General features: G+C 42.0%; 1 long non-coding RNA gene across 4 annotated transcripts in view; it reads right to left on the bottom strand.

Annotated features, from left to right (window-relative positions):
• Positions 1-13768, bottom strand: part of LOC140118113 (uncharacterized) — a 47648-nt gene extending 33880 nt beyond the window's left edge. For 2 of the 4 annotated variants that reach the window (XR_011853139.1, XR_011853140.1), the window contains exon 1: positions 13675-13768. This is a non-coding gene — a long non-coding RNA (uncharacterized lncRNA). Of the gene's footprint in view, positions 1-864; positions 1047-13674 lie in introns of those variants that run through there. The other 2 variants (XR_011853141.1, XR_011853142.1) reach the window with 2 other exon arrangements.
• Between the last annotated feature and the right edge of the window lie 49 nt (positions 13769-13817).

The following is a 13817-nucleotide window of genomic DNA, read 5'->3' as shown; positions in this document are numbered from 1 at the left end:
CTTCTTCCCCATACTGATGCTCGGTTTGAACTGCAGGAGATTGTCTTGACCACGTCTACATGCCTAAATGCACTGAGTTGCCGCCATGTGATTGGCTGATTAGAAATTAAGTGTTAACAAGCAGTTGGACAGGTGTACCTAATAAAGTGGCCGGTGAGTTTATAATACAGGTATATATGAAAATGGCAGTCCTTATGTAGCTCTGGCCACATGCAGCCAAATTTCTCACATGTGGTCAGTGATTTTTAAAAATAGTGAAATTGCTGCACAATGTTTATAGTAAATAACAATTTTACTTGCAAGTAAAATTGACTATGACATGCAAGTAAAATCACGATTTACTTATACAGTAAATAGTAATAAAGTAATAAAGCTTCATTGCAGACACATTTGATAACTGTTATAGATGTTTATTGTATCCTGGGACTAAAGTACAGTAAATTACCAACAGCCAGAGGCCCGTTTGTAACTGGGGGTCGTCTGTAAGTCGGGTGTTCTTAAGTAGGGGACCGCCTGTAGTATGATAGTGACCTTTTCATTAAGATATGACATTTCTCTTGGCCAAACCATCGTGCACCCAATAACTAAGTGCCAGGCCCATTAAATGTGCCCTGCCATCATATGCTGCGACAGCTGTCAGAGGCTATTTAACTACTAGTTCATTAGGAGACACCGAATCTTGCAATGTAAGGCACACATGAAAGAATATTTAGATCACAAAAAGCTGAAACCCTGCAGTCTACGATGTACACTTGATCAAGTTACCCCAGGGTGTACACTGCCTGATGAAGCTGCCTTACTCATCACTCCACTTTTCTTGGTGCCGAGTCTGTTCTGCATATACAATCTTTGATCAATACTTACATAACTTCACAGGCCACGCTCAGTGTCTACTTCACTAGACACCACAACAACACTGCTAAACCATGATGAATTCTAGAGTCAGCAATTATTCTCTGGATAGCTGAGCTGCGCTTTCCTCTTGCTGCAGTCCTTCTGTAGGACGCCCATCAGCAGTAAAGTCTCAGCGCTGGAGAAGCACATACAATATATTCCTGTTTGCTCAAGCACTGCAGATGTAGCGTCTCCTCTGCAGCCTGCTGTTTTTTACCTAAACCAGAAAACTGCTGGAGGGAAGGATTACAGCAGGAGCCCACTGAAGGCTCCTACAGTGGGGTCCTGCTGTAACCCTTCCATCCCGCAGCAAACACTTTTATCATGAATGAAATAAAAGACTGCTTTTGAGAATTGGTGAGTGCCAACTGCAATTTTTGTCTTCATCAGGTTTTTGATATTCTGAGCTTCTCCTTGAAGGTCTTACTATGCCACAAATATTATTTTGGAGTCAGTTTACTACTTTTTCAAATTGGTAGATAATGGTGATGTTACTAGTAATCAGTAATATCTAGTAACTAGTAATATCTTACAATGTACGTTATGGCCGTATATATCTGCAGTTTTCTGGTTCAGGTACAAAACAGCAGGCTGCAGGAGAGATGTTACATCTGCAGTGCTTGAGCAAGCAGGAATATATTGTATGACAGAGCTGCCATGCTCCTTGTAAACATACAGGGGCACAGCTCTGATGGACCGTGAGCTTAATTCCTCCACAGCCTGCCTGCTACATTTTTCTAATAGTCGGACTACCCCTTTAATATACATATAAAAATATAAAAGGTAGCAGGTTCTTGTCAACAACAAAAGACAATTACCTGTCGCAACTAGTCCTGGACCCAACAAGAGGGGGGGCACTGCTGGACCTTATCCTTACCAACAGACCTGATAGGGTATCAAAACTACAGGTTGGGGGGAACCTGGGGAATAGTGATCATAATATCATTGATTTTGTATTACGCTTTACTAAGCACGTTAGTGAAGGGGCAACCAACACTCTAAACTTCAGGAGGGTAAATTTTCATCAACTAAGGGAAGACCTTAAAGGCATAGACTGGGATAATGCTCTCAAAGACAAAAGCCCCCCCAAAAAATTGGACTTTTTCTCATATATTCTGAAAAAGTCCTGTGAGAAACACATACCTTATGGGAAAAAGCATAAAAGGAACAAGAAAAAGCCTATGTGGCTAACTAGTCTTGTAAGGAAAGCAATAAGTGAGAAAGATAAAGCGTTTAAGGTGCTAAAACGTGAAGGTAGTGATGAGGCATTACAGGATTATAGAGAGAAAAATAAATCCTGTAAAAAGCAGATAAAGGCCGCAAAAATAGAGACTGAGAGAAATATTGCCAGGGAGAGCAAAAATAATCCCAAATTATTTTTCAAGTATATAAATGATAAGAAATTAAAAACAGAGAGTGTGGGTCCCCTTAGAAATAACATGGGGGTCATGGTGGAAGGAGATGAGGAAAGGGCCAATCTACTGAATGTCGCCTTCTCAACTGTCTTTACCCAGGAAAATCCCCTGGTGGAAGACACAATGAGGAATAATGTAAAATCTTTTTATAATGTCAACAGTTTAACCCAGGAAGAGGTACGGTGCCGCCTCGCAACCACTAAGATAGATAAATCACCCGGGGCCAGATGGCATACACCCCCGGGTCCTGCATGAATTATGTACGGTGATAGACAGACCGTTATTTTTAATATTTGAAGATTCACTGAGGACTGGTTATGTTCCACAGGAATGGCGCATAGCAAATGTGGTACCAATATACAAAAAAGGATCAAATAGCAATCCTGGAAACTACAGACCTGTAAGTCTAACTGCTGTGGTGGGGAAAATATTTGAGGGGTTTATTAGAGATGCTATCCTGGAGTATCTCACTGTGCACAACCTTATAACCCAGTGTCAGCATGGGTTTATGAGAGATCGGTCCTGTCAGACTAATCTGATTGGTTTCTACGAGGAGGTAAGTTCAAGACTGGATCTGGGGTACGCTGTGGATGTTGTATATCTGGACTTTTCAAAGGCATTTGACACCGTTCCACATAAAAGGTTGGTATATAAAATGAGACTGCTGGGAATAGGAGAAAATCTGTGTATCTGGGTAAGCAATTGGCTTAGTGATAGAAAACAGAGGGTAGTCATTAATGGCACATTCTCAGATTGGGTTGATGTTACCAGTGGAGTGCCACAGGGGTCAGTATTGGGGCCACTTCTTTTTAATATTTTTATTAATGACCTTGTAGTGGGTTTACACAGTCAAGTTTCAATATTTGCAGATGATACTAAGCTGTGTAAAGTAATAAATACTGAGGTCGATAGTTTAGCATTACAGAGGGATTTGTGGAAGCTTGAGGGATGGGCAGAGAAATGGTTGATGAGGTTTAATGTAGACAAATGTAAAGTTATGCACTTGGGCCATGGAAACAAAAAGTATAATTATGTTCTAAACGGTCAATTACATAGTAAAACTGAAGCTGAAAAGGACTTGGGCGTATTGGTGGATGGTAAACTTAATTTTAGTGACCAGAGCCAGGCGGCTGCTGCTAAAGCAAATAAAATAATGGGATGTATCAAGAGAGGAATAGATTCTCATGATAAAGACATAGTTCTGCCCTTATACAAATCTCTGGTCAGACCACACATGGAATATTGTGTACAGTTTTGGGCACCAGTGTATAAAAAGGATATAGTAGAGCTGGAACGGGTGCAGAGGAGAGCAACCAGGATTATTAGGGGAATGGGGGGACTAGAATACAATGACAGATTACAAAATTTGGGATTATTCAGTTTAGAAAAAAGACGACTGAGGGGAGACCTCATTACAATGTACAAATACCTGAACGGACAGTACAAGGATCTCTCCAAAGATCTTTTTATACCTAGGCCTGTGACCAGGACAAGGGGGCATCCTCTGCGCCTAGAGGAGAGGCGATTTTATCATCAACATAGACAAAGGTTCTTTACTGTAAGAGCAGTGAGACTGTGGAACTCTCTGCCGCAGGAGGTTGTTATGGCGGACTCTATGTACATGTTCAAGAGAGGCCCGGATGACTTTCTGGAGAGAAAAAATATCACGGGTTATGGGGATAAAACATTTATTTAATTCTTGAAGGTTGGACTTGATGGACTTGAGTCTCCTTCCAGCCTTATATACTATGATACTATGATACTATGAAAATTATTAAAATTTTCTTTTTGCTCTCATTTTCATGAGTTGAACATAAAGTTCATTTTTTCAAAAGAAAATGTGTTAGATATTTATGTTCACAAATTTGTGTTCTCCTTTTTCCAGATAATCCACCCACCCACTAACTATTGTTGTATCTTCGGGTGGCCACAATAAAATGACACTTGAAAGAGTGCAGTTATACTGTTGGGGATATTAACAACTGCCACTGCAGGGCAACCCATCTCCTAAGCCAATGGTGGCGAACCTATAGCACGGGTGCCGGAGGCGCCACTCAGAGCCCTCTATATGGGCATCACTCCAGGGTAGAGTTTTCCAAACAGCACTCAAGGCCTCTTGCAGTCCCGGGCAGCCCAGGACCCTAGAAGGAAGCTACAATGATAATCCAAACTTGTTCTCCTTCTTTCTACTGTATTGGTGTCCTTAGGGGCCTATACAATTTAAACCCGTGAAAGAGCAGGGAGTCATAAGTTACTGCTTAAATTGTCGCATCGGCACTTTGGGAAAAAAAATACGCAGGTTTTGGTTGTAGTTTGGGCACTCAGTGTTTAAAAGGTTTGCCATCACTGTACTAAGCATAGAGTGGATCATGTTGTTGAATGTAGCATGTGGAATGTCTACTTCTCTTCAATGGCTGTGTAAAGCTGCCAGATAGTAGCAGGAACTACAACATACAGTTGGATACAGTTACTTAGAGAATCCCAAACATGCTCAATGGATGACATGTCCAGTGAGTATGCCGTCCATGTAACAACATGCACTGGGATGTTTTCAGCTTCGAAGAATTGTAAAAATCCTTAAAGCAAAGGGCCGTGCATTATGTTGCCGAAACATAAGGTGATGGTTGTGGATGAATGTCACAACAATACAACTCAGGATCTCACCCCGCTGTGAATTCAAAATACCATCAATAAAAATGCACCTCTAATAGTTGTCCATAACATATGCCTGCCCATACTATAACAAAAAAAAAGAGGCCACAGCATCCAATATGATGAAAAAAGGTTAAACCTTTATTCACACAGGCATAGAAAAAACTGCAACATTTCGATTCTTGACAAAGATTCATGGCGAATCGAAACGTTGCAGTTTTTTCTATGCCTGTGTGAATAAAGGTTTAACCTTTTTTCATCATATTGGATGCTGTGGCCTTCTCTCTTTTTTTGTCTTGCACTATGGATCCTGCACACTAGGACCCTGGGCTGCGTGCATTAAACAAAACAGCTTTTGGTAAATACATGGGTTGCTATCTTTTTTTCTTTTATTGCCCATACCATAACCCCACCGCCACCATAGACCACCTGATTCAAAGATTCACCTGGTTCAGCCTGCTATTTAATATGCTTTAGATGTTCATTCAACATTAGCTCAGCAGACACCAAGGAGAAAGCACACACAATAACTTATGCTAATTCAAACCAAACAGGTATGTGTTTAGGATATTATAAAGGACAACGGTGTTGTCCTTTATGTGTTTAGAAAAAAGGCCCGGCACAGTGAAGTGCCATATTACTGCCATTATGGATAATAAATTTATCTGTGTAAGCCCTCATGCACACAAGTTTATTTTTCTGTGGATTAGCCGCCGTTTACCTGGCTAGTTCATGTCCCCATTTGTTTCTAAAGCTCATACACACACTTGTGGTTCTTGTGCCCCTCACACCCTGTAGACACATTGGGGCTTATTTATTAAGGATCGCAGATCACACTTTTGTCAGACTGTTCCCCGTTTTTGGGGATTGCACGTCTTTGACAGGTATTTCAGAGGTGTCTGCGATAAGATTGTGTTGCACGCTATCAGCGACACAAATTGGAGGGCGCTGTCAGACGATCCGAGTGATTCGGACTAGTCCCTAGTACAGTGATGGCAAACCTTTTAGATGCAGAGTGCCCAAACTACAAAACCCATGTCAACAATGTAAGCAGTAACTTATTACTCCCTGCTCTGTTACATGTTTAAGTTGTATAGGCACCTGAGGACACCAATACAGTAGAAAGAAGGATAAGAAGTTTGGATTATCATTGTAGCTTCTAGAGTTCTGGGGTGCCTGGGACTGCAGGAGGCCTTGAGTCCTGTCTGGAGAACTCTGCGTTGGGCCAACGGCGCAGGTGCCCATAGAGAGGGCTCTGGGTGCCACCTCTGGCACCCGTGCCATAGGTTCGCCACCACTGCCCTAGTACATGTCGGTTGTCAGGTGATTGCATCTTTTATCAGGAATCTAAAATGATTGTTTGGTGGTATAATATCTACACTTTCCTGTTTCTTGTTGCCATGTGTGCAAAACCTGAAACCATCGACCCATGCCGTATTTCACTACTCAGTAAAATTTACACTGGAAAGTACCTATACTCTCCTGACCCCACAGCAGCGGAACACACTGCCCCTCATGATGCAAATGATCTTAGGTAGTTTTGGTAGGGGTGTAATCATGGGAAAACCTCTTCAGGTCTCTTATCCGTGTCAGTGAAACACATTGCTTATGGATGCAAAAAACACAATATGTACAATTTTATAAGTTGTTCCATATACTATGTAATCCTAACCCACCCTTGAAGCCCTAAAATGAGTTAGAATTTTAATGGAATGTGGGCATTACTGTATTGGTACATTTTATATCAGGTTCCAAACCGCATTTTGGGCATCAATAGCTCCATTACCATAATAATCATGTCATCAACAATGCAGCTCTAGTTACGAAATTCTCTAGCCATTCAGTGGTTAACATGTCGACGTGTTTTTCAAGGCAGGACTTCCCTACAACATTAGACTATGTACAGTTCTGCAGGATTAAGGTAACAAATGAAGATAATAGCACATTAAAGTAGAAGCTCCTGCCAATCCCTTTGAAACACTCCCTTTTATCTAGAGATTAAGCTTAAGACTGAAGCATTTTTCACATCATAGACAGTTTGCTGCACCTAACTGCAAGCTCTTAGGCATAGTGGTGTTGCACGTAGGCTACAAGATCCATACATAATGCATAAGACTGTCAGTCTTCTAAGGAGACACATGTGTGACTAGAGCCATATATGGAATGGTTGGGAATTCACTCCAGCCCACTGCTTGTTTGTGGGTTTTGTGAGGGGGTGGGGAGTGGGTGATGTGCTATCCTACGCTCAATAAGACAAGTGCTTTCCTCAGCCATCATCACAGGGACTGAAATGATTGTTTGCCTAATGTGGGAGATGAAAGCAGATCCCGCCCCATTGATGCACTATGGAAACTACGTTCATTCAAAACACATGACTTGAACAGAATTCCATGCAAGGAGAAAATAGAGGAAACACAAACGCGTGTCATAACAACTTCCCACAACGGATACTGTGATCTAATCACTGGTGTAACGATATACCTCTCTGGTGTGGGTCTGCGAGACATACTTATCCATGAAGCTGCTTAGAAGAAACAACAAGAAAACAACTCATTTATATATCCCTTAAAGGGAAATGTGTTTATAATATACTGCTCGATTACATATCTTGAAGAAGTAGAGCAACCCACCTAACTACAAATGACACATTACATGGTTAAAATTTGAATGCACCACATAAAATTATAGAGAATTTTCTACATAAAAACTTAAAATAAAGCATATTACAGCATTATACAGCTAGATCCTTGACAACCTCCATGACAGTACATGCTCAGTATATGTTCCAGCACCAATTGTACCAAGCCTTTAATGTAAATAGAAAGTTATCCACTATGCACGGAATAGGAAATAATCTGTTTTCTAGGAGGCCGACTGCCGGAGAATAGGGGCCCCATTCTTACGTTTTGAATGAAGCTGCAGATGGAGAATGTGTCTTGCCATCTAATAATCTGGAAATGTAAGAAATTGCCAAGCACATCTCTTGGATATGTTCATGGTTAACAGTCTTATTCCTCTGTAGCCATTGAGCTTTACTACTGAGCATGTACATAAATGTGCAGCTACTTTAATCTGAACTAAAAGACTAACTAGAAGAGGGGTGCACAACCCGCAGCGACAGGCTTCCACTGAGGCCGATGGAGGGCCCCACTGAGCATAACAGATAGAAATGTTCATTAGGGCTGTGAAAAAAATCACATACAGTTGTACCACACTTGCGGCACTATTTAGCGATGGACTGCTGGGTAAACAGTCACATGACCTGAGACCTGGATTTTCTCTGCCTGTTTTCGACCAGGTTTATCCTCAGCTCACACTGACAGATTTTCATTCTCTGATGATTCTACTCCCAAAAGTGATGGCCCGCCTGGCAGTGGAGCAACTCATAGTATTGGTCCATGATCATTCCATACTTTGGGATAAATGCTTGTGACAGTATGCTGACAAAGGGAAGAAGAAGGTGGTCTGGCAGGAAATCGCCTCGGAGCTGTATGGCCATTTGTGGGAAAGAGCATATCCTTCTGGCAGAGTTGAAATAGGTACTTGTGTTTGACAACGGTTCCTTTTTTATTTTATGGGAGTTGAACATTGACATGTATAATTTTCTATTTACTGAAGCAAATGAACTTGCACAGGGGCTCATGCAGAGACCAGTTTAAGCAGGAGGTCATGGAGATTGGGAAAAGTGGCTCTGGTAAGCTATCCCAGCTATATTATTGTTACACCCAACAATTGATGTTCTTACCATATGTCACAGATATTGGAGTGTAAGTTTTTTTTGTTTTTGGTATGGTTCTTATAATTTGTGTTCTATTTTCTTCAGTACATCTAATATGACATACTCCATAGCAGGCCGTCTGACATATTGGCGGCCGAGCAGTCAATCCGGCAAATTAATGCCCCTAGCTATGGCTAGTTGTTAGCAGTTTCCATTTGCCGGTTGCACTGTTCAGCAGCCAATCTGGCAATAAGTCCAGGTCAGACGGCCGAACTTGAACACCAAACCTGCTCATTGCTATTCATCAGCTATAAAACATAATGGAACCAGTGGACCCTGTGACCCAGGCAAAGTCTGTCCTCAAGTAGGGAAAGCTCACCCATTATGGGCCAACAATAAACGGTCAAAAGAGGGGATGGTTATGTGGAGGTAACAGAAGAACTTATCAGGGTGCTGCCACAGATCCGTATATATATTGAGAAAATGTCCTTTCCTGGGATGCTCAGCAACAATGGGAAGAACCCAAAAGTGCAGTCTCCTCTGCGGTTACTCATCTAGCAAAGGTGAGTGCCTACTAAGTCGCCAAAGAAACAGATCATATAGTCGTCAAAAACTTTAATATGAAACAAAGAAAGCCAGAAACCAAAAGCAAAGTGCTAAGGAATCCAACAAAACTCTGTGCCTTTAAAAATACAAAGAACGTGGTTTTTTTGAGGTCCGCAAAAAAGAATGACACAAGGAATACACATGGACATACTTAGCAGCCACACTGCGGAGACACAGGGGAAACACTGTTCTAAATACGGGCATTAGTGCCGCAGGAAAAAAACCGATTGTGTGCAGGAATCCTTAGACACATCATTGCTAGTGGTACAGAATAGTGCATATCTAATACTGATGATAAACAGACGCCCTTCAGTGTATTATCCATTCCCATGGACAACCTTTGCTGCAACCCATGTTACTTAGCTTTTATAATAGTGTAGATTTGTACCATGTTAGCCATGGAGAGCAGAAGAAGAGTGAAGAAATCAGGCGATCAGACATGATGCTAACATCATGTCTGATGAAGAGAACTAGTATTCTCGAAAGCTCACCATCATATATACTCAGTTAGCCTCAAAAAGGTATCGCCTGATTTCTTCACTGTTCTGTAGCTTTTATAAATCACTGAAATGAGAAGTAGACACTGAAAACAGTAGTGTTAACAGGGACACTCCATCACCCCTCACTTGCCGGGGCCGGTATGTAGGGTATTTTAATTCTCCATATTGGTAATTGAATTTTGATATTATAGTGGGTTTTTTTTTAGAATTAACAATGAAGATTATGATATTTTATGACTTTTTTGTATTGGCGGTTACTACTGCTCTAATGGAAATATAGAAGTCCAGGCTGTTCCCCGGCAATAACATTCAATTTTCAGAGGTTTCCACAGGCAGAACGGTAGGCACCAGCAATGGGGCATGTGACGGGTTAAAGCCTGTGTGTTGCCAGCAATACAATGTGTGGTGTAGTACTAGATGTCTGCTGGGAGAAGTATGACTCATTTTGATCCTGGTAAACAAGCGGGAGCCTCCCATGTACATTTGTTTACACACTGCAATGCTGAACATCTTTCCCATGGTCCCCAGCACACGTATGGCGTACTGCAGATCTCCACGTGTATGACTGCAGTCCGGCTCTGCACTGCCCTCACATAGGGGACACATGTCCCTACAGACAACCATGCAACACCGCAGCAGACCCTCCACACTCTGAATAACAAGGAGCTTCCCTCACGTCTCATGTGAAGGAGGGGGATCATCATCACTGCTACTACTACTACTGAGGGTTAACCACTTGCAGCCCAGACTGCTGCTGCTTTGCAGTATAAACATGAAGCACTGCAGAGCACGATTCCCCAGGCAGCGGGCATCTAGCTGCATAGCGTCAGGATGCAGACAGAGCCTCTCCAGTAACACAAGGGTTAAAGGGGTGCCCGACTGTCTGCATACAGATGAGAATGGTGATTGGGGATGACTGCAGATTGAGGTCACACTAGAGGGTCTACACTATGCAGTCTACATCATGGTCACGACACAACGAGTGACACATCAGTACATATATATAACCTCCTACGTTTTCAGGGGCAGCAGCGTCCCCCTCTAATGAGTCACCCGTACATAATGTAAGATAAGTGTAGATGAAGAATGGGTGCACGCAGGAAGAAACCCCCAGTCATTCTCTTACGTTGACAGCTCAGCCAGTGAGGTGGAGGTGGTGGGCTGTGGCTTCACAGGACACCATCTGCCCCTCCTCCGCTCTCTTCCCTCTAGTAATCTATCCCTGGGTGAGATGGAAGGGGACACCTCCAGTTTTGTACCCCTACCCCTGTAGCCCATTAGGATTACTTAGCTAAATAATACCAGGATTACACAAGTCACGTCACTTTTTAAGGTCTACAAGGTGCAATTTTTTTTTGTAAATATTCACTTGACGTACAAATCCAGTTACAACTTACAAACTGCCACCATGTGCCATAATATCACCACGTTCACCATTGTTACCAGCAATGTCACAACACGACCTTGTGATCTTGGGAGTCACATGACAAAAGTTACTGTGAAGCCTAAGCCCCTTAATGTTTATTACCCTCAGCACAAACAATGCAGAGCTGTGGGGGGTGGTGATGCACATGGGGGAGGGAGGGCTGGGGATGTATGCATGGGGGATGTGTTTTTAGGGGGAGGCACAGTATACAGCTGTGTATGTAATACACTGAAAAAAAAATGTATAAGGTATACACTTCATATGAAATGTTTAACAGTGGTGTGTGTATATATATATATATATATATATATATATATATATATATATATAATGCAATATGTACAAAACAAAGCCGTGTGTGCAATGCGGTGCTGCAAATGCATGTAATGTGCAGGGCTGTGTATACATGTAACATATACAGTGCAGAGTTATGAGTGGACCTTGCACAATGTGTATACAAGTAACATGTGCCGTGTATGTGTGCCACGTATACAAGTAACATGTGCTGTGTATGTGTACCATGCAGTGATGTGTATACGAGTAACATGTGCCGTGTATGTGTGACACGTATACGAGTAACATGTGCCGTGTATGTGTGACACGTATACGAGTAACATGTGCCGTGTATGTGTGACACGTATACGAGTAACATGTGCCGTGTATGTGTGACACGTATACGAGTAACATGTGCCGTGTATGTGTGACACGTATACGAGTAACATGTGCCGTGTATGTGTGACACGTATACGAGTAACATGTGCCGTGTATGTGTGACACGTATACGAGTAACATGTGCCGTGTATGTGTGACACGTATACGAGTAACATGTGCCGTGTATGTGTGACACGTATACGAGTAACATGTGCTGTGTATGTGTGACACGTATACGAGTAACATGTGCTGTGTATGTGTGACACGTATACGAGTAACATGTGCTGTGTATGTGTGACACGTATACGAGTAACATGTGCTGTGTATGTGTGACACGTATACAAGTAACATGTGCTGTGTATGTGTGACACGTATACAAGTAACATGTGCTGTGTATGTGTGACACGTATACAAGTAACATGCGATGTGTATGTGTGACATGTAGTGATGTGTATACAAGTAACATGTGCTTTGTATGTGTGACATGTATACAAGTAACATGTGCTGTGTATGTGTGACATGTATACAAGTAACATGTGCTGTGTATGTGTGACATGTATACAAGTAACATGTGCTGTGTATGTGTGACATGCAGTGATGTGTTTACAAGTAACATGTGCTGTGTATGTGTGACATGTATACAAGTAACATGCGATATGTATGTGTGACATGTAGTGATGTGTATACAAGTAACATGTGCCGTGTATGTGTGACACGTATACGAGTAACATGTGCTGTGTATGTGTGACACATATACGAGTAACATGTGCTGTGTATGTGTGACACGTATACAAGTAACATGTGCTGTGTATGTGTGACACGTATACAAGTAACATGTGCTGTGTATGTGTGACACGTATACAAGTAACATGCGATGTGTATGTGTGACATGTAGTGATGTGTATACAAGTAACATGTGCTTTGTATGTGTGACATGTATACAAGTAACATGCGATATGTATGTGTGACATGTAGTGATGTGTATACAAGTAACATGTGCCGTGTATGTGTGACACGTATACGAGTAACATGTGCCGTGTATGTGTGACACGTATACAAGTAACATGTGCTGTGTATGTGTGACACGTATACAAGTAACATGTGCTGTGTATGTGTGACACGTATACAAGTAACATGCGATGTGTATGTGTGACACGTATACAAGTAACATGCGATATGTATGTGTGACATGTAGTGATGTGTATACAAGTAACATGTGCTTTGTATGTGTGACATGTATACAAGTAACATGTGCCGTGTATGTGTGACATGTATACAAGTAACATGTGCCGTGTATGTGTGACATGTATACAAGTAACATGTGCCGTGTATGTGTGACATGTATACAAGTAACATGTGCCGTGTATGTGTGACATGTATACAAGTAACATGTGCCGTGTATGTGTGACATGTATACAAGTAACATGTGCCGTGTATGTGTGACATGTATACAAGTAACATGTGCCGTGTATGTGTGACATGTATACAAGTAACATGCGATATGTATGTGTGACATGTAGTGATGTGTATACAAGTAACATGTGCTGTGTATGTGTGACATGTAGTGATGTGTTTACAAGTAACATGTGCTGTGTATGTGTGACATGTATACAAGTAACATGCGATATGTATGTGTGACATGTAGTGATGTGCATACAAGTAACATGTGCTGTGTATGTGTGGCATGTATACAAATAACCAGCTCGGTGTATGTGTCATTGTGTTTGCATAGTAATATAACCAGAGGCTAATTGCAGTGATGCCGTGTATGTGCAGGTTGTATCCCCCTCTCTCCACAATGTGACACATTACCTGCTCATGAGACCATTTCATATCGTGACGCTGATATTTGGCCAGAGGCGGCCACATCCCCTCCTCCCCCTCCACAACAAGGCCTGACCCCGCCCACACATGTTAATGATCACATGCTCGTGACATCATCAAGGCCCCCAGAG

This window comes from Engystomops pustulosus, chromosome 2, assembly GCF_040894005.1.
Source record: "Engystomops pustulosus chromosome 2, aEngPut4.maternal, whole genome shotgun sequence".
NCBI lineage: Eukaryota > Metazoa > Chordata > Amphibia > Anura > Leptodactylidae > Engystomops > Engystomops pustulosus.
The sequence above is the reverse complement of the archived record's forward strand: the minus strand, read 5'-3'. Positions and strand labels throughout refer to the sequence as shown.